The 21,399-nt window shown below is 42.8% G+C and overlaps 1 protein-coding gene across 1 annotated transcript in view; it reads left to right on the top strand.

Annotated features, from left to right (window-relative positions):
- Positions 1–1,200: 1,200 nt before the first annotated feature.
- Positions 1,201–21,399, top strand: part of znf438 (zinc finger protein 438) — a 42,655-nt gene continuing 22,456 nt past the window's right edge. The window contains exon 1 of the mRNA XM_028005267.1: positions 1,201–1,415. The gene's annotated coding sequence lies outside the window, so the exon portion shown is untranslated. The remainder of the gene's footprint in view (positions 1,416–21,399) is intronic.

Here is a 21,399-nt window from a genome sequence, read left to right as displayed (position 1 = left end):
CTCCTCTTAGTTTTAAAGGGTACATCAAAGAGTCAGTAGTCCCCTCGTCATAAACGTTTGCAGGTGGTAACAGAGTGCCACATGTGGAAGGGGAGATCATCCTCTTTTCCCATGAACTGATCATATGCATTCAAAATCAGGCATAGAAAATGACCTATTTTCCCCTTATAGTCCATGTCTAAGCCACCACTACCAAAATCAGTAAGGATTCCATTTTTCTCACAACTACATTGTTGTATATTTTGTCTGGCCATCATTAAGTCCAACAGATCAAGAACCACACTCAACATTAATCTTAAAAAGGAAGAAATTTGGAATTGGACGAATGTGGTATGTATTTAAATAAGCACACCTAGATAAAATGTATTGTCCCACCGGTCACTATTGTGACCGTCAACATGTTTACACATCCTGCTCACACAACAAACCAATTTTTGTAAATGCAAAGGTGAATATCATAACTAGACACTATAAAGATTATGTGCACCAAAAATATTTGTCATATGTTTATTTAAACCTACATTGCTAGCCTCTTCTTTGGGAGGTTTGAGGCAATCTTCTTCTCACCAAGGTGCAACCAAGATATAAACAGCTCTATTCATGTGATCATTTATTCTAAACATGTGATGCTGCATGAGTATTGTCCAAACAATCTAAACTTTCAATATTTGCTGAACATTAACTGAAAATTTAATCAGTAAGCTTTTTGGAGTCCTTGAAAGTGAAATAAATTGCTTGGTCACTATTGTGACCGGTGGGTTTAAATGGGTTTTAAACACCTATTAAAACAGAACACCCCCTTCACAAACGTCAGTATGCTGTTGCGATAACGTGTCCAAGTAGGACTTCCGGCATACTATTCGTATAGGATAGGACAGGTTTGCCAAACTGACAGAACACCGTCACTGAAACGTCGTCCAGAAGTCACTCTTTCCTGTCACTCTGCGTGTTGTGTGTGTGTTGTGTGGGTGTTGTGTCTCAGCTGGTTCACAGCTCCAGCTGTGTTATGCTCTTACAGGTTACTACAGGGCTCCTGATTGGCTGCTTACACTTAACACAGCAGAGTGGGTCTGCGGAATGTCACGGACCGTACCATTTCTGCCAGGCCGGGGGTGATAGCTTAATACAACGAATGCTGTGTTTTGCTTTAGCTTTTCAAAACCCGCGGTATGGCTAAAGAAATTATATTAAGAATATGACTGACTTATTATCATCGATATAATATTATTAAAGTGTTGTAACAGGGAACACAGGAAAACTTTCGCCTGAGTGTCACCCGCCCGATCAAGTTGACGGTTTGGCTCAAGATGGCTGGAGAGAAACAGTTATGAGGATCGAAGGGTTTTCTAATTTTTCATGGAAAATGAGCCGCTCTGCGCTTTGAAGACGCTCCCTCTCGGCAACTGGGGATCTGGGTGAGATGCATTCAAAGTCATTACCGCGTTTTCACCCCTCTAGGCGGCTTTTAGACCAGGGAAATCAAGCCAAACTCTGCTCGGCTATAGGGTTTTGACGACAGCCTTTAGGAAGCCTTCAGGAAGATTCTCTCTGTTTGCTTCGTATTTTGAGCACGATGACCGCCTGAAACCCGCAACAACTCGCTTAACGTGGTCGCCGTTGCGCCAAAACGCATATGCAATAACAAATGTGTGGAGAAGTTGTGGAATAGGAGGTGTGCAGCTAATGTGTAGCAGGCCTGAGGCTAAACTCTGCAGCTGTGCAGCGCTGGTAGACGTCATGCAGCCGGGGTTCCCTGCTGTAATGCTGCTGCGCAGACACAGAGCAGAGCTGAACCTTGATTAGTGCCTGTCAACACTGCTGGGAGGGCACAGCCAAATAACTTAGGCTCAGCCAGATTGTATAGCTTGTTTCATTTCAATGAGAATAAAGGCTGTTGCTGGGCGCTATTAACTGGCATAAAATATTTTAGTTCTTTTAGCTTTACCCTGATGATGGTTACCTTCTTTTGGTGGAAGTTGGAACCACCTGTGACGGATAAAACTTCCTCCAGTTTCATTGTTTTTAAATAAGGGTGCACCGATAGGCAGTTTTCTGACCAATCAGCGATCTTCAAAAGGCCTGACCTGTATCTGATTGTGGCCCATACTGATTTACCGATTTGCCGATACCGGAGTGTATCGGCAAATGGCTAGGGCTAGGGCTAGCTAGCATAGCTGTCGATGATAGCGGGTAAACAATTTTCCTGTAACATTTAACAGTTATTTCCCTGCTTTTAACACATTTAATATCTCATAGACAAGTATAATTGACAGCACTAAGACCCTCCTCCTGGCTCTGATTGGTTGTTTTTGTGTTTACATGTTCTTCATGTGCCGGTTCCTGTTCTCTCAGACTACCCAGACTTCCTCCCACAGTCAAAAACAGATTTAAGCTGATGGATGGATGATTTCATTTAGTTTAGGTTTGGTTGTGTAGTATCCTTTTTTCTTGATTTGTTTTTTTTTTTTCCTCACCAAAAATCTCAAATTTGTGGGAAAAGGTTAACAATAAAACAGTTTGTCAATAGCATCAATGATGCAGAGTTTTTTTTTCCCATGTGAGGAATGTTGAGCTGACCTCCATACAGCAGAATTTGGTCAACACAAAGCTCTAGTTTTTATCAACTTGCTGAGGTTCTGGAAAACTCAGCACATCTATTTAAGGACAGTTTATTGTTACTTTTTTTTTTTGTTTCCATAGTAACCCACAGTTAACGTCCTTGCTAAAGAAAGAGTTACTCTTAACAATGGCTGCATTTAGTTATTCATGATTGTATGATGTCAGTAGCTTTTTTTTTATTCTTTTTTTTTTTTTTTGGAAAAACAGCTCAAAATACACATTCAATAATATTTATTGAAGATAGCAATTTTATTTTTAGTAGCATAAGACAAATTTTGTCAGTCCCAACATCACTTTAAGTCACTGGTGTCAAACTCCAGTCCTGGAGGGCCACTGTCCTGCAACTTTTAGATGTGCCTCTGCTGCACCACCTGAATAGAATAATTAGGTCATTAAGGCTCTGGAGAACTGATCTACACAAGGAGGTAATGAAGCCATTTCATTCCAGTGTTTTGTACCTGTGGCACATCTAAAAACTGCAGGACAGTGACCCTCGAGGACTGGAGTTTGACACCCCTGCTTTAAGTGATTGTCCATCCAATCAACACTAATGTGTGTATAAAGTATCATGATGCAAATGATAGTCATATTGACACTAACATGGATATGAAATAAACATGCCATTTCTTTTGCTGTGTTGTTAATATGTAAACAGATTTTTTGATAGGTAAGACAGAGGTTTTTAAAGACCATATTTGTCTCTAGATTCAGGGTCTGCAGCCTTAGGAGGACTGGACGTTTTGAAATTTGGCGGTCTAGACTTAAGATTTACTTCCTGGTTTTATCCCAGCACATGTCCTGTCACCTAGCAATTGTGACAGTGCTAAAGACAACCTGGTAAAAATGGGGTTCAAAATCCTGAGGTTTCTTTTTGTTATTGCTTATTCAACACTTTTTAATTAACTGATGCATTAATTGTCAAACTTTTTTTTTTTTACAAAAAATAGAGTGAAACCCTGTCTGTGTAAATGACATCTTCAGATGCGGCCCTCCAGGGATTCAGACCTTGAACTTGGCGTATTTCTGGCAATTAAATAAAATTCTTCTTTGCAATTTTGAAATCTTATAGTCAATGTCGTCACCACCTACTGGTCAGGCATTGGTATTGCAAGGTGTTTGGATTAGGGGTGCACCAATTTATCGCCCAGCCGATTTATCGGTGCCGATTTCCCTAATTTTCGGAAATCAGTGATTGGCTGATTTTTACGTGTGAAGCCGATCTTATCAACCGATTTTATCTACCTCAGCAAAAGTATTTAAATCAACTGCTATTTTCTTCTGCTCTGCTGTGAGAAAGGTTTGACTACCAGACCGGCCCACCAGATCATTTCTATATGTTTGTAGTTAACAATAGCCACCTCACCTTTGGCAACTTGTCAACTTTCTTGCTATGTTTAGCAACATTTCAGACAAACAAATTGATATCGGCCAATATCGGAATCGGCAGGTCAGGATTTTCAATAGATTGGTAATTGGGGATCGGCCAGAAACCTGCAATCGGTGCACCCCTAGTTTGGATGTTTTATGGATGCAGATTTTCACACAAATTGAATAAAAACCGTTTGTTTGAAAAACTCTATAATAGTGTAGTTGTACTGTGGGATTGTGTTTAATAATATGCCTACTCAGTTTTAACCGGAGTAAAGACTGTGTTTTTGATTTCATCAATCCCAAAATGGACACATGACAGACAAATGGATTAAAGCAAGTTGGTGAAGAATGAATGTGAAGTCTAGGATAAATATTGCATAATCGGATCAGAGCAGCAGCATAGGTGTAAACATTATTAACGAGTAGAGGTGTGCCGATCGATTTGCCACCGATCACAATTGACCGATTTCTGTGAAAAAGTGCATGATCAGTGATCGCCGATCACCAAAACCGATCACTAGCATCTCACTTCGCAGCCTGCGGCAACAAATCCTGAGCAATGTGGTGAGGAACTATAACGGGGAAAAAAAGATGCCGGAGCGATCAGACAGCAAGTCAAGCCGTGCGCAACTAACAACACTCACCTGGATGAGTATGATGGCCAGAAAACTAAACAAAATAACCCGAAAAATATTTAAATTCAACTAGCTAGGGGTGTAAGACGTTGTTGAACCACCGCTACGCGCTACTGATAGTAATATTTTACAGACGTAGCTCCGTTTCTGCTCCACCTCAAACTGCATGTCTGCTTAAAGCTGCAACATGTAACTTAAGCAAACAGAAAAAAGGATTTTATGTATGTATTAAAACTTCCGCTATGTCCCAACATAAAACAAATAATTTCTGAAAAATAATTGTTCTCCTCTGCCTCTTCCTGGCATTCTGCAGAATTACTCAGCTCGGTCAGAAACAGCCAATCAGAACCAGCATTAATAAGCTAGCCATGCTCTCGGGACTTTTTGATTTAGTAACTCAGGATTGTTTATTTTGATGCAACTTACATTTGGCTTTGAATGAATGTTGACTTTTTTAGTTGACATTATTTGATATAGGCAGATTTATTTGACTCATCATGTAATTTAGGGTAGTGAGAACCTTACTGTTAGATATTATTTCACTGATTTAAGGTTTTTCGGTTGTCCTTTTGACTGAATAGCTGCTGTATTGTGCCTGCAAATACTTTGCATGTTTTACATCTCAATTAGATTAATTTATTGCCTGATCCTTTTTCCAATTTGCCAGTTCACATAGTAGCATTTATACCTAACGTGAAAAATTGACGGCCAATCCAGATGATTGGCAGTGATCGGTGATCGGAATCGGCTATAAAATACCTGATCGGAGCATCTCTACTAAAGAGTTAATTCTTGATCAGTTCTAGTCTTAAAACTTTCCATTATTGAGCTGTCAAACAACTTTACCAGCAATAATCTAATCTGCTTCAATAAACCAGGAATAAAGTAGTTATAATATTTTTGTAATAAAATCTTAAAATTAGTGGGTAGGATAGTCTTTCCAAGTGTTGCACCTCATATTCAGGAAGAACAACTTGTTCTTTGTCCATGTCTTAGAGTAAGACTCAGCTCTTTAGCATGCCAATAACTCAGGAGTGTGCATGAAGGTTTGATATTCTCTGTCCGTTTGCCTGTCCGTTTCACCACAAAGCGTGTGAAGGGAATTCTGTCTGTCCATCAGGGTCTACCAGGTTCAGCTACAGACGAGGGCAGCTCAGAGTTTTGTGACTTCCCTGACTGTAGGCACAGACGGCTTTGATAGAACTTGCATTATACCACAATGCCTCACGTCTTTACTGCTGTAGTCAGTGCAGTATGCCTCTGAGTGGAGCACTTGGGTCCAATTAACTCTAGCAGCAGGGATACAGTTCTTTGGACAGACTCATTATGCATGGTCCTGGCCTTTGAGGTGTTCCTGGAACTTCTGACACGTTCCTCAATGCTTTGGATTCTTTCATTGCTTTAAAATCACAGTTAGTTTGGCCTGGCGGGAAAGTTGGCTGCCCCCCTTCAGTGTGCCGTTGATTGTGTGGGAGCTCCATCCACGTCCCAGAGAGGTGGGCTCTCGCTCAAACTCTCACATACACCCACTCAACACAAATGCAATTATTTCTACACATACGCCTGCCCACATGCACTAACACAAATAATCCAAATGGCTGAAGGTCACACAAACACAGGTTGCTATTACATCAATGTGGCCTGGCTACTGTAACACTGGAAACGGTCTTGATTTAATAGTCAATTATTCAATAGCCATTGCATCTTATGCAGTCCTTTTTGTCAAGACAATTTGTTTTCTATCGAAACATTACAACTTGACGTCATGCACGCAAGACCCTCCCCTCCAGCTTTCTGTTGGAGGGCAGAGAACTGCTGGCTGACAATCACTACCATTGATGTTAGCTGGCAAATTGTCAATATAACGCTCAAAATCTTAAAGGTATGCGCGATGCATAAAAGAAAAAGGGACGTTGTGCTTTTCTACTAATTGTCAACACTACGACAACTAGATAACAAGGTTCACAGGTATCGCATGTAACTGGTCAGAAATATATATATATATATATATATATATATATATATATATATATATATATTCACAAATGGAGAGGCATGTAGGTCAGTTGTAGGTCAGATGTAGGTCAGTTATGCTAGCTAGACTTTGACAAACTGATAGATGTGACGTGGAATTCTGTATTTTTAGGTATAGTTAGACATTTTTTAACTAAATTGTTCTACCATGGCCAGTAAAAGAATTGTCTTTTTGCCCTCCAGCTTTGTGCGCATTGCCGCAATTTCTGGATGTGAACAACAACATGCAACGTGTTTATATGGTATGCCTGGAATGCCAAGACAGGACATATTTTTCAAAAACAAGCACAAAAAAAAGATCAGCATAAATGCAAAATTCACATATTCTAGGTCAGGGGTGGGCAATCCTGGTCCTCGAGGGCCGGTGTCCTGCAACTCTTAGATGTCTCCCTGGTCCAACACACTTGAATCCAACAGCTGAATCACCTCCTAACTGCAGTCAAGTTCTCCAGAGTCCTGCTAATGACCTCATTATTTGACTCGGGTGTGTTGAAGTAGAGATGCATCTAAAAGTTGCAGGAGACCGGCCCTCCAGGCCCGGAGTTGCCCACCTCTGTTCTAGGTGCATAAATTCCCTTGCGTTACTTTTGCTTTTTTTTTGTGACAGAACAACTCTTTGTTGGGCCCACACAGTTTTTCTTCTCCAGATTTGTTATTTGCTGACTAAGAACAGCACTCAAGCTTATGGATGAGTCAGTGTGAGGATCACCCTCCCTTAACCCCCCTCCTTTTTCCACACATCAACCAGAGCTGGGTTTGCCTTCGACATCCCCCCAACCCCACCCCGCTTTATCACACAGACCAGTGTGGGAAACGTCTCGCGCCTTAAAGGTTCATCGCAAGCTGGCGATCACAATAAAGGAGAATTACTTGGCGAGATAGGATCTGTCTGTGTATTATAAGCGAGGGTCTGACATGCAGGGCCGGCATCCAGTGTAAACACATGTCAGCGTGACTGGAGCGTTTAGCTTGAGCCACTGAGAGGCTCTGGTGCGGTTTCACATGCGGCTGGATGCGGAGGGGTAGGGAGCCGGCGCAGGAAACTGAGATGCTTGTCTAACATTTCCGCTCAGTCATAACCGAGATCGTCTTACCATAACACACACAGACCCACTGGGTTCTTGGACCCTGGCGCCACTCGTTGCAGAAAAGAAAGGAAAAAACCCTTTTGAAGTCAGATGAGCTTTTTGACAAAATCTTCAACCTAATTGAAATCCACAAACTGGATGTAATAGCGGCCAAACGTTAAGCTGGTCGTTCCGCATGATTTAGCCGTCAGCTTGGACCATGAAGCTGATAATTTAGTTTCCTGATCTATATCTTGATCTAAACTTTGGCTTACTCTCATTGTGGAGAGCCATGCAAAAGTATTCGTGCTCCTTAAGCCTTTATTGCAATTAGCAAACACCTGGTGTAACTGTGCATTAGCTTTATTTATTTATTTCTTTTTATTTCCTTTATTCAACCAGTTAAACCCCATTGAGATCTAGATCTCATTTTCAAGAGGGACCTGGGCACAAGTCTGCAATACACAGCAACCTGGTTACGAAATAAAACTAATTAATACATATGCACAAGTGTAAAACAATAGAAAACAATTTAAAAGCAGTGACACTGTTTAATAGAATCTCGTTGCCTGTTTTTAAGAATTGCTCGAAATAAATCCAATGAAATCAGTTCTGACATCTTGAGTTCAGGCTGGAGATGATTCCAGGCTGGAGGAGCATCAGACTGAATGCTTGCTTCCCCTTTTCAGTTTGAGCTCATTATACAAGCTACCTGTCAATGAAATGGTGGTTAAGAACGTTGTTAAATGGTTAATAGTGGAACCATGTTGTGATGACTTCCTGAAGACAGAAAGGGCATTAGTTTTTAAAGACACACATTTTCCAATTTCAAGGCGTTAAATTAGGAAGTAAAATGTCTTTTAAGTGATGTTTAATATATAGCATTTTTATAGCAATTGAAATTAACATAGTTACTTGATTTTGCTATAAAATGCCACTATGTGCCTGGAAAACACTTATTACTGCCCCTTTAAAAGAGGCATCCAAAAGACATTTAGCCTTTATTCTAATGAAAGGTGGTTTTGCAAAGTATTGATTCATGGGAACTGGGTATAAATGCTAAACCAAAGCCTCATTTCCCTTCCCTCAGTTGTGTTCTGTGCATGAAATGAATGCATCACAGATTTCCACATAATGCTATCAATTTGTACCACACAGGCACATCACCAGGCAACTATCATGTGATTGTTTTCCTAAAAACACTTGCATGGCGGCTAAATTAAGGGAATTTCTGGATGAAAACCTAAAGCGCTCCAACAAAATGAAAGTCGAAAAGCCAATTTAGCCCTCTTTTTTTTTTTTTTTTTTTTTTAAAGCTTTAGATGAATTTATGTGAAGTGCTGCCCAAAGAATTCAAGAGGAGCAGAGTGAGGAACAAGGAAAGTGCATCTCCAGCTTCAATAATAAATGTGGAACATATTGTGGATGGAAAAGGGGAGGATGTGGTTCGGTAATAGTCGGCTGAACTGTTCTTTCTCTGCTAAATTGTTGGGTCTTACTGCATTCGTTTCTATGAAAAGTTAATGAAAGTTACATGTGAAGCCTAACGACGGACTTTTACAGGACTTGGAGGCTCCGGGCAGCGAAGGTGTGTTATTATGTTGGGCTGCTGAGCATTAGCGTCGTCCCTGGCCGTCTTCCACCTCTTGCAAAGCATTAGCGTGAGATTTATAATGTCGTTGTGTGGCTGGAACATAGGAGGTATGATGAGTCTGCAGGTTGGAAGCTATAAGATTTGCTTCACAATGCGGTAGAAAGAAAAGACTGCCTCAGTGCTCTTGAGCAGGAACCTCGAAGCGGCTAACAACAGATGCTGCCGTGGTTTCGCCCATCAGTTTAGGGGAACTCACAGTCTTCCTCGTAAAGCACCAGCTGAGTGATTAAACCCTTTAAAAATGGAAGTTGTGTTCTCTTTCAGTCATGAAGGGACTGACCTGCTCTGACTATAGGATGTTGCATTCAGGGGCTTTCTGTGGTTTATTCTTTGAAGAGGAACTTTCAAGTACACAATCACAGTAGCAGTTAGTGGAACTTGATTCTTTTTTCTTTCTTTTTTTTGGCAGGGTCTTTTAATATCTCAAGTTTACAATCTCTCTAAACAATGTGTTTAGAGATTGCATTCATTAACAGTTAATGGTGAGCTAATAATGTCGATAAATCTAAACTTCATGAGGCAATTTTACCCGTAGTGTGTTTTTTGGGTTTTTAAAAAGCTAAAAGATAGAACAACAATCCAGTGGAATTATTTTATACATGAAAACTAAAGTACAGCTTTTGCTCTAGACGTCATAAAGTTTGTGATTGTATAATTCATGTTAAATGCATTTTTCTTCATATAGACGACTGTTTTCTAGTTTATGTCTGACAGCCTTACTTTGTCAATTAGCAGCTGACACCAGGGTAACCTGAAGTCATTTTGGGGCTCTGTGTGTTTCTCTGAGTGGAGCTCGTGAATTCGAAACCCAAACCCCACGCTTTGTCACTCCCCCGAGGCTCCGCCCACTCCAGCCTCGCACGCAGCGGCACGCGCACCAAGAACACCAGAGAGGTGTTCACTTTCACCCCTCCCCTTTCACATCATTCAGCTACCTCTCTAACGTACAGTCTCAACAACCCCCCACACCCTACTCAGTTCATCTCTGTTGCTCTGCCCACCGTCTCCTCAGACTCTCATCTCCCCATGCATCTTCTCTCTTCCAGACACATTTGCCCCCCCCTACTACCCTTCCTTCTATCCCACAGCTATGATTTAGGCGTCAGGGTTGCTCCCACTCTCTCCCAGCCCCGGATCAGGTTACCCTGCCATTACTCAGTCGTTCCCCCGGCGAGGGCGCTCCATGTCAGGCGGAGCGGAGCCTGTTAACTCGCCTCTCCAGAACCTGCAGACTGGCTGAGCCCAACCACAGACGCCCCTGGTCAGTGGAGCCCCTCCAGCCGTGGCACAGGCTCCCTGGAAAATAATCTGCAGAGGCATTTTAGGGCTGCGTTTTCAATTTTCGCTGGGGTTAAGGTGAAATGCGGCATTTGGAGCGTTTAGAAGGCCAGACTTAAGAAGATGCTGCAGTTACAAAGTCTTGCTGTTTCTCCTCGTACCAAAACCCCCGCCCCCCAAAAAACCGAGACGCCAAGACAGTTGGCATGGCTGCAAGCCGCACAACAAGGCCTGCTCCCCGCCTAGACCGCTGATTTGTGGGCCTCATCATTTTACAGTTATGTAATGTGGCTTCTTTGACGACTTAAACAGCGTGTTAAACCTCCCTCTGCCCTGTTTCTATAAAAGTGAGTGATGTGAGGCCCTGCTGTCCGGTCACACCCAACGCCCATCATGCTCAGCATGTCATCGAAGTAGAGTATGACTCTGCAGTAATCCCTCCCACCCCCGCTGTCCCCAGTCGGGATGCATCACTTTATTACAGCACATTGAGAGAAACGACTACGTTGAAAGAGGATTTTTGAATCCTGAAAATTTTCCTGATCACCATAAATTAGACAGAGAAACGACAGCATCTATCTCTTCCTAAACCTCTTGTGCTCTCTAGTGGAGCCATAACTCCCGCTCTGCTATCAGCGAGCCGTCAGCGTCGCTGATTTATTCCGGTCGGACGTCCAGCTGTCCCGTCTGAGGAGAGGTAGCAAGGCCCGTTCAGGCTAGGCTAACCCGTTCGAATGGAAAAAGGGGGCTCCGATGTGGGCCAGCTGCTTGTATGTGGCTCATCTTATGGTTCATTTTACAGTAATGAGACAGCCGGGACTAGAGAGCAAAGCTGTTGTGGAGGGACAGTCGGCTCCGCAGCCCAAGGGCCCCGGGGCTGCGGGGCCCTGGCACTGACAGAACAACAGAGCTGTCAGCTTGTTTACTCCTGTATGTACGGGACGGGATTTAATCTGGCCCAAATGCAGGTTTGGAAGGAACTCCTCTACTTGCTGATGCTCAGATTTAAGAAAAGGAATATTCCAAAAGGATTTCTGGTGTTTTTTTGTTTTTTTCTCAAAAGTTTGAATAATAAACTGAACTTGACTGCGTTCTGTGATAACTATGCAGGCAAAACTCAGAAGAGTTTGTTGTGAATTGATGCTGAAAGCGGAGACACATCTTGATAAATATCAGTTATTGAATCGTGAATTGATAGTTTTTCAGTTATGTTAGGCATAGCTTTAAAAATATTTGTCCATTATTGTTACCATATAACATGCCAGGGTTTGAACATTTGACTTGTATGGCGTTGCCATGTGCAGCATCTGTGGCGTTTGATCCTCTATGTTCTGTGAGTTGTGGAAACAGTTGACTGGTGCCTTTTCTGACCGTTTCTACCATAACATGATACACATGGTGTATCATGTTATGGTACACCATAACATGATACACAGTTCTGCTGTGGAGAACAGATATGCTTCCACACCAGTATGGTGACCATAAAAAAAAAATCTCTGACTGGTTTGTCTAAGAGTTTAGACATTTTTCTTTTTACAAGTTCAAACTCTTTCAGAGGCAAGTTAAAGTTCAAGGTAATAACCGTGTTTCCATCAATGTTGTTGTTAAAGTATCACACTATAAGCGGCTGATTGAAATGGCAAAACTTCAAATGACTTCCTCAGTTTTGCATAAAGGTTTTTTGCATTTGCTCGAGGTGGTTTTCTGAAAAAGAGCTAACGTGCTACAGGAGAGATGCAAGCACATTTGCAGCATAAGTTCTAAAGTAGCGAACATTTACGTCACATGACTGATCAGCTTTTTTTGCTGTGTCTTCTTGGATAGGTGTAACTTCGCCAATGCTAGCTGACATGACGGAACAATTACAACTTGGCAGATTCTTGAAAGCCTCTCTTCATTTTTCCTAGATGTGCGGGCCATGCTAGTGTGCAACCTCTACTTCCTGTTTTATAGTACAGCCATATGTAACATCAACTTGTGTAGTCTGACTGGTTCACTCCAAACCAGTAGATGGAGACAAGGCTAATTTGCATGTTTCTGTGACATTTCAGCTTAAACTTGGCTCAAATTTGCATGTCAGTTGAATGGAAACACATCCAGTAACACCTTAACTTCTAGGTCACCTCTAACAGTACATACATACAGGTTTGGGTTGGACTCCAAACCTGTATGTTTTGTTTAGACCTATTTCACCACATGAAGATTTGGAAATTTACTTGTAATACTTTCTAGCACTTACCTTTTCTCTTTTACAGTAAAACATTCATTGCTGCTGCAGTCTGTTGCTCACATACCGGCTTTCTTTCACTTTTGGTTAAATGAGACTAAAATTGAGATTATTGTGTGACAGTAGTCGTACTAAACTCAAGTTGCCATCTCTGTTGTAGAATACATTCAAGCATCCATCTGTCCATCCACTGCCCTTTTTTTGCACACTAAAGCCATTTTCAGATCATAGTTTTGACTAACTATCAGGGTGAATCAGTCACCTAATTATGTTTAGTTGACTTGAATCTCCCAATCCACGTCAGGACCTTTCTATTGACCCCGATTTCTGAAGAACATGGAATGAAAGGATGAACTGAAAGAGAAGGAATCTTTTTCTGAGGGACTTGGTGCTGCATGATGCAGTCTGCACACCGCAGATCCAGTTTGACCCCTAAGCCCTCTGCCGTCCTCAAGAAACCTCTAGGCTATTTTTTCTCATGACATGAAAAGTCTCTTGCAACTTTTGAGGAAGTCATTTCTTTATGTGCACTTACTGTTATCAATCCGTGGTTGTATCTACACATTTACAGAGATGAAGAAAAACATTCTCACTCTGACCGGTATGAAACCTTGGCACAGGTTCTTGAGAGATCTAAGACTGATACTACACAATTGTAATCCATTATTTGGTTGGTTTCAGTGCACAGATTGCAATAGTTCAGCATGTACCTGTCAGTACTAAATGATTGCCTATTTCCTGCTCGCTCTGGGGGGCGGGTTGGTGTAGAGTAATGGCAAGCAGCTGCTTCATCTGGACCGTACCTTTCCTTCTCTTTTTTTATTTATTTTTTTTCAGCCTGCTGTTCTCGAGCCAGCGTGCTTGCCAAAACGCCTACTATTCCTCAAGATTTACGCTGCCTGTTGAAGATACCAACCGCCGTAGGTGGCGTGTAATCACAACGGAGCGAGAGCAAAAGCTCAATCCACTTTGATGGGCAGTGTAACTCGCGTTGGACAAGGCCTCACGAGCAAAAAGAAAGCATCATTGTCCAGCAGGCTCGCTCAACGCCTACTGCTTATGACAATCCCTTCTCATTCCTTCTGCTGTGGCTTTCCTCTGTGATTAGCTAAATGCCCCCATCGATCCTCCCAAGTTGAGGCACCCGAAGCGAGGGAGCCATATTTATTACACGGTGAGTGGAGCGTACAGGATGTTGCACCGGCTGTCCTTCTTTCATTGGAAAACGATAAACATAAATCTGTAGAATGTGTCCATGTGATATAAACTCCGTAGTGGAAGGGAGTGGGGGGGGTGGGTGTAGGAAGAGATCTGCTTTTGTTTTACCCAGTCAGGAAAATTAGCAGGCCAGAGTTCTTTGGGATTTGCTGACATTTGATGTGAGAGAGAGAAAAGAGCCTACCTTCAAAAGTCTTTTCAAGTCGGCAAAGACAGACTTTAAAAGCTGCGCCACAGGTAAGGAACTGGTGCTTTTAGAAAGCGAGGTAAGGATGTAAGCGTTTGTGTAGAGCCCCCTCAGCAGAACAGAGGTATTTCTGCTAGGGCAGGACATCTTCAACTAATTAAGGAAGCAATTAAGATTCAAATCTTTGCTTAGAGGAGGACACAGTGCTTTTAAATAGGCAAAGTAAAAATCCCCCCAACCCCTATTCATGAGAGAGGCAAATTAAAGCATTCACATTCTTTACTTAAAGTGATGTGTGCTGTGAGTTCACACAGAATATCTGAAAAAGAGCAGGGCAGCATTACAAGCTGCGTTTCCATTACAAATAAGCACAAAACTTTGTATTCTGCAAGTCAAAGACAAACAATTTTCCAATTGCAGTGTTTCCATTAAATAAGAAATGCAATTATAATCACACGTGTTTACATTTGTTCATGCGATAAGTCATTAAAACTCATGGCACTAATCTAAACAGGAGATATATAGATAATCCAACACTGTGCTAGCACTCATCAGAGGAGACACTGGAGACTTGGTGAGGTATTGGAGGGACAGGCCTTTTATAGAAGAGTAATTTATTCTACACTTTCCAATGCTAAGCTCAACTTTTGGTGAAGTTTTGTGTGATGCCAGCTGTGCTTTGTCCAAGGATGCCGATGTCAATCAAATGGGCACGTCTCGATTTTAACGTACCTTTGGCCTGACCATTGCCTTCCTGCATAATTCTGCTCAAGTCCCATCTTTCTTCAAAGTTCTCTGTCTGGGATTTCTCCCATTGAGCTGGATTCCTCAAGTAGAATATCTACTGAGCCGATCAGAAAAAAGAAAAAGTTGTGAACGGTGACGTAATTTTCTTTTTGTTTTGAGATATTTAGTATAAAAAGACGCATCAAGTCAGCAAAAAGGTCTGGATCAGGTTAGTGTTCACTGACTTGTTCCCACTATCACTCTTGAACTGTTGGCTTTTTATAGACTTTCACATCTTGTTCAAGACAAGTTTTTCTTTTGTAACCGTCTGAAATTAGCAGTGTAAAAATTCCATCTTAAACGCTGCCTTTTAGGTTACAGTACAATGTCATCACATTAGCCAAGGCACTTCCTCTTTGTTCCCCTCTCATTCTGGAAGGGGTTACTCTCCATGTTTCCTGTGTAATTCCCAGAGCGCCAGCAACATTCTGATTGCTTTCTTGATGTTAAACATTCCCAGGCTCCTATAACCTTTCAGCTCGCCTCCTCCATCCAAGACCCGTCCCAGGTGAACGAGTGGGCGAATCGCCGTTTTTAAGGATAAAATCTTCATTTTTTTCCCCTCTTTACTCACAAGGGGGGGTGGAACGTGGGGGAGGGGGTTTTGGGAGAAAAGGGTACCGGAGGAGCACGGAGCCGTGTGATGGGAAAGTATTTCTTCGTTGCATTCCATTTAGTTGTTGTAAGACTGTGGGAAAGCATATTTTCCCAACCATGGTTCACTTAGGATTGTGTTTTCTTGTGATTTGAGCTGAAGGTTGGGTTGTGAAAAAGCATAGCGTCTCCGTCTTCCTGGCGAACACGTCTCCTACCCGGTCACGTACCTCCCCATCTCTCTGACATCTGATCGACGGCTGAGTTATGTTCTCCGGGCTGAGTCAGCGCAGGGTCCACGGCGCTCGTAAAGCAGGCGGGGACCCAGGTTGCGCTGCCGTATCTGTGTAGAAGGCTGGATTGTGGATGTGACCCTGGAGCAGAGCCGGGACCCACGCGGACTATATTTAGCCCAGCGATGATCATGCTAATTGCCCTCCCAGGCCTAATCATTTCCAGGCTCTGCAGCTCACAAACGACTGGAGGGGAGGCCAAACGCCCACTAACCTCGTGTTACGGGGCCGTCGGCATCAATGGGGCTGTCAGAGCGCGCCGCAGACAAGACAAATTAGCACATTACGCTTCCTCCTCATATATTCCCAGATATCCTCTAAGCGGATTGGACTGAAGCGTCCAGCATTTCTGTCTACCTCGTTGTATTAATGGAATATTTTGTACTGCTAATGTAAAACGTCTTGGCAGCGTCTTCTGTGAGTGACATTGCAAGGCAGAAGCCTCTCTTATGACTAATAAAACCCTCCCACAGTCAGCTTAGCTCCTCGGCGTACAGAAAGCACCAGCGCCTCCACCCTCTTGAGTCCTTCCAACCACCCGCTGCATCCATTCCTGTTCGATTCAACTTGCTCCGCTTCCTCTGTGGTTCCTGTCCTAAGATGTGAGGGTTGAGGGGTGAACAGGTTGGTTTGTGCCCACTTCACAAGCTTCCTTCCTCAGTTGGTTCCCCGAAGGCTCTGTGGGAGAGATGCTCATGATACACCAGCAGTGATGATGTCACACTATGATAGCACTGATGCTAACACTGATGGATGGCACATTTATAGCCTGGATTCCACCAGTTGCTTTGAACTTGGAAATATTAGGAAAAAAATCAACTAGAGGAAAAGATATGCTACAAAATCTGAGTAGAGCTAGCTTCATTCTCCAAACTGTTGGTGATGTTTTCGGCAGCATTTCAGCTCAAATTCAAGCTCATGAACATATTCTCCATTCATCACATTTGGAGGCAAAGAGCCAAAGACACTCATTGTGGTTGTAAATTCAAGCTAGCTGGGATTATCGGTTTCTCCTTCAGAGTTTAACTCTTGAAGCCACTTAAGCTGTAAAAACAAATCCAACACATCAGGTGTGACATAAGTTATGTGTTAGACCTTAGGACGAACGTTCAGGTTATTCTCTGAACCTGAGAGAAATATCAACAAGTGATTCAACCGCCATGTGTGGATTTAAGCAGATTATAAAGTAGCTGACTCAAGGGAGTTCAGTGAAAATCTCCCATTTGTATCTTTAAAGCAGCGGGCTGCTCCGTCGCAAGGTGAACTCTGAGCCAGAGAGGAAAGAGGAGAAAGAAAAAGTGAACTGTGTTTGTCAGCTTTTTAAACCCTGAAATTGATTCTTTCTCTCTGCTCTTCATTCCATTGACAGCCTAATCCCTTTCTCCTGTTTCTTTCTGTTATAAATAGAGGTTGCTTTTTTTTCTTTTTGCCTGCACAACACTTTGTTCTGCTTCTCAAAATTAGCCCTCATGATAAGTCTGCTCTCTCAGCAATCAATTCGCTACGCTGCGTCCCTCCAGAAAGGTTACCTGTGGCAACTAACTCTGGTTTCGCTTCTCCTGCCAGTTCTTATTCTGCTAATTAAATAAATGGATCTGTCTGGAGAGGTGGCTATAAAAACTGTCAAATTCTGACGCTGGATTGTTGCTCAATTTCAAGGCATTTGTCAAAGGGAGGGAAAGTGGCGCGCATGGATGAGGGGTTAGCGTCAAGCCTCGGGGCTAGTTTAATAATATTAGTAGAGATTTGCTTATTTATGAGGCTCTAAGTGATTCATGCTTAGCTTAGGTGATCCATCACAGAGGAGTTGGTTAAGTGTAGCGTGCTGCAGTGACACGGCTCGGAAATGCAGTGTTGATCATCAAGTTCGCTTGTGACCAGTCGCTCAGATCAGGAAGCTGCTGGACAAGTCTGGTGATTCGGCTACTTTTACTATTTTCCAGTGTGTGAGTTTCAGTGAACGTCGGCTGTTTTTCGTCGTAGCAGGTTGGCCTGATTTCGCCTCCCACCTGCCTCATGCTGTAGCGCTTGCTAACAAGCTCAGCATGCCTGGAATGAACAAGATCAACAGCGTGCAACCACATATGAAGGTAGAAGTGTTATTAGCTGCTTAGAAAGTCATAAAGCAGAAGGTGGTGCAGTGAACTTCGGAAGTCTTCCGACTACCTCACCAGTTGCAGTAACCTAATTTTGGTGCTCTTTTACTGTGAAATGCTCAGGCCATCTTTAGATGGCTGAACCCTCCTTCAAACTTTAGGATGTTGTTAACTTTTAACAACAAACAATCCCTGATTTCCCAGCTGTTGATGCTTTAATATGTAGGGGTAAGACCTCCGTGTCTTACTCATCTGTGTGTAACTCAAAGCGTCGCTATGATTACCTCCCAAGGGAGAACGTCTGAATATTAACGTCATTTGCTGAGTAATCTTAAATCGAGCCACATCAGCCTTTGTTGAAGTGCGGCCATTTTTAATATACCTGAGAGGTTTCCTTCTGTTCCTGAGTCATCCAGCTCGTGCTGGAAGTGCTTGTTGGGGAATCAAATACATGCGTGCACACATTACTGAAACATTACAATGAAATATTGATTTTCATTTCATTTATCCCATGTTTTCATTAAGGTTAGAGCAGCACAATATGTTAATCTCAGTCTTCAATAGAGTATCGCATATAAAGGACTGTTGGATACAATATTGTGGTGAGTATAGCATTTCATCTGCAATGCATTAAATCATTGCTTGCCAATCATATACAGTGAACCTCCAGTTTTTGCAGGGATTATGTACCACAGCTGCTAAATCGCTCATCTAAGACTTGAGACCCTCTCTAAAAACGCTTATAACTGTTTTTAATAGTTTAAATGCCAAATATACATCAATATGCATTAGTACAGCCACTGGAAAAAGTCTTAGCACTGCTGCAGAAGCTAATATCTACAGTCTTCCTTATATCCACTGTTGGTTGCATAACAACATCAATAAATGATACTAAACATTTAAAAGGCATGATTAAATGTAAGCATCGATTGCTGTATAACTGCAAAAATGCACTGCTTAAGAAATTGTTGTGGCAGTAAATGCCACAAAAATTTTGAAGAAAATTTACAACTCATATAATCCATCCCTACTAAAAGCCACACCAGACTGGAAACACTACAACAGCCAGAGTTTTGGGTAGGGATGTAAACAGTTAGTCGATAACTTGCATTTCTAGTTTTAGGGATACTCCGACCAAGCCAACTAACCAAATAATTAGAAAAATTCAGAGTCCCTATCCAGTCTTATAGTTTCTCTTAATGCTATTATGCTTGCCTTGTCTGTTCAAAAAGGCTCACCAGATAGATGCTTAAAGTCTCCAAACACCATCCTACATCATGGAAGTTAGTAACTCTATGGTGTTTGGTTGAACCACTCTGGTAGACCACACCCTTGTGGTCCTTGGTGACCCAGTAATCGTTTAACAGCATTTCAAACTTCTTACGACATTGTTTTGGTGTCTACTGGTACATGAAAGGAGCCGTCAACATAGTCGCTCCTGTGAGTTAACCGGTGACTCCACCCCTAGACATCCAGTGAACAACAATCTTATGGCATCAACTTTTCAGCCCAACTCGGCATGCTTGGAACCCTGGTAAAGTAGGTGCTGAATGCGGGCTGGTACTACGTGTTCTCCATTACAATGGAGAAGTTGAGTCAGGCTGAGTAGGTACTAGTGGAAAAAGGTAATAATATTGTAGCAAATTTTGATGATATATTTTTTTTCAGTATTTCATATCAGAAGTGGATATATGGGCGTGCCGTGGTGGCGTAGCGGTTAGCGCGACCCGTATTTGGAGGCCCTCAGTCCTCGACGCGGCCGTCGCGGGTTCGACTCCTGGACCCGACGACATTTGCCGCATGTCTTCCCCCCTCTCCTTCCCCGTTTCCTGTCAGCCTACTATCATATAAGGGACACTAGAGCCCACAAAAGCCCCCTGGAGGGGTAAAAAAAAAAAAAAGAAGTGGATATATATTCAGTGATTAACAAACTATTACAGCTATTTCTTTGTGACATTAGCTTAAAGCGTCTCATCTTCATTTTATAGTCAGAACTCAACTTAATCTTCTGAATCCTCTTTTTAATGTGCGGATTTAGTTTCCTCTGTCTGCAGGAAGTAATCTCCAACATGTATCTCTGCTTCTGGATAATATTAGAGAGAAATGAAATGCATGTATTTTTAGCACACCACCTTTTTTTTTTTCCTTTGTTCTGGCAACCAGGCAGGTTTACTGTGCGTTGCCAAGATGAGGGGTCTCTGGTTGCCCTGATAGCATTTGTTCCCTTGAGGCCCCCCAGCTTGAAGTGGATAAGAACACCAGCCTAATCCAGAGTCAGATCTCTGGCCAGTTTGAAATGATCCCATGTTTCAGCAGCCAGGACCTAGTTTGGATATAAAGATCCACTTGCGTTTGATTGGACGAGGACCTCATCGGATGTGTAATATAGCTTTGACAGCGGAGCGCGCCATTCCTTCTTGTGCGAGTCCGACTCTCTCCTGGCACACATCGGCCGCCTGGATGTACCCTCAGAGAACGAGCCCACCTTTCTGTTCTCCCCCCCACCGTTCCTTTCCTTTCTCCTTCTCTTCCCTCAGATTTATCTTTCTTCTCCTCCGCCTCCCCTCCCCGACACCTCGTCAGATCTGTGGGGTTAGATCTTTATCGCTTTTCTGCGAGTCCTGCGAGGGGAACCTTGAGGGTCTCAGTGGGATCAATTTAAAAGGGAAGTGCTCGTCTCTTCCTCCTCTCCTTGGCCCTCTCGGCTGATTGGGTCCGCTCGCCAGGAACTCACAGGCTTTTGATCTCAGCCACCCCCGTCACCGCCTCCACCCCTGCTCAAAGTTTTTGTTGGAGCTCGGCTCTTGGAAAAAAAAAAATCTGTTCCACTTTCTGAGAAATCTGGGCTCCATTCCCTTTTTTCTCTTCACCTGTGTTGAACGGAGGCGCCGTTTTGTAAACCCACTGGGTGGTACTAACAACCCATGGCGTGATTGACTTCGCTTTGAAGATGCAAGAGCGATCTATCTCTCCAGGTAAAGGTAGACTGAGGAGGACCTATGCTCCTCAGGCGGCTCTCTTGAACAACTAGTGGGAAGTTGCTGGAAGCGGCAATGTATTATTCACTCTGTGTGGGGAACGGCCGTCTCTGTTACAAAGAGAAGAAAAAGTACAAGGTGGGGCCTGCGAGCGTTCCCATGCTGGGCTGCATTGAAGTCGTTCCTCTCCTTGTACTACTTGAACAGTGACCCTGTAGCCAAGGGGGTACCTTCAACTACAAAATCATCCAGGTTGTGCCTGTCCAACTTTCTTAGACAAATCTAGCAAGAATTCATTTCATCAGAACACAGGTTTCATCTTAGTTGCTTCTTGCAATCATTTCTTTTGGTTTTCTTAAAAT

This window comes from Xiphophorus couchianus, chromosome 21 (assembly GCF_001444195.1).
Source record: "Xiphophorus couchianus chromosome 21, X_couchianus-1.0, whole genome shotgun sequence".
NCBI lineage: Eukaryota > Metazoa > Chordata > Actinopteri > Cyprinodontiformes > Poeciliidae > Xiphophorus > Xiphophorus couchianus.
The sequence above is the reverse complement of the archived record's forward strand: the minus strand, read 5'-3'. Positions and strand labels throughout refer to the sequence as shown.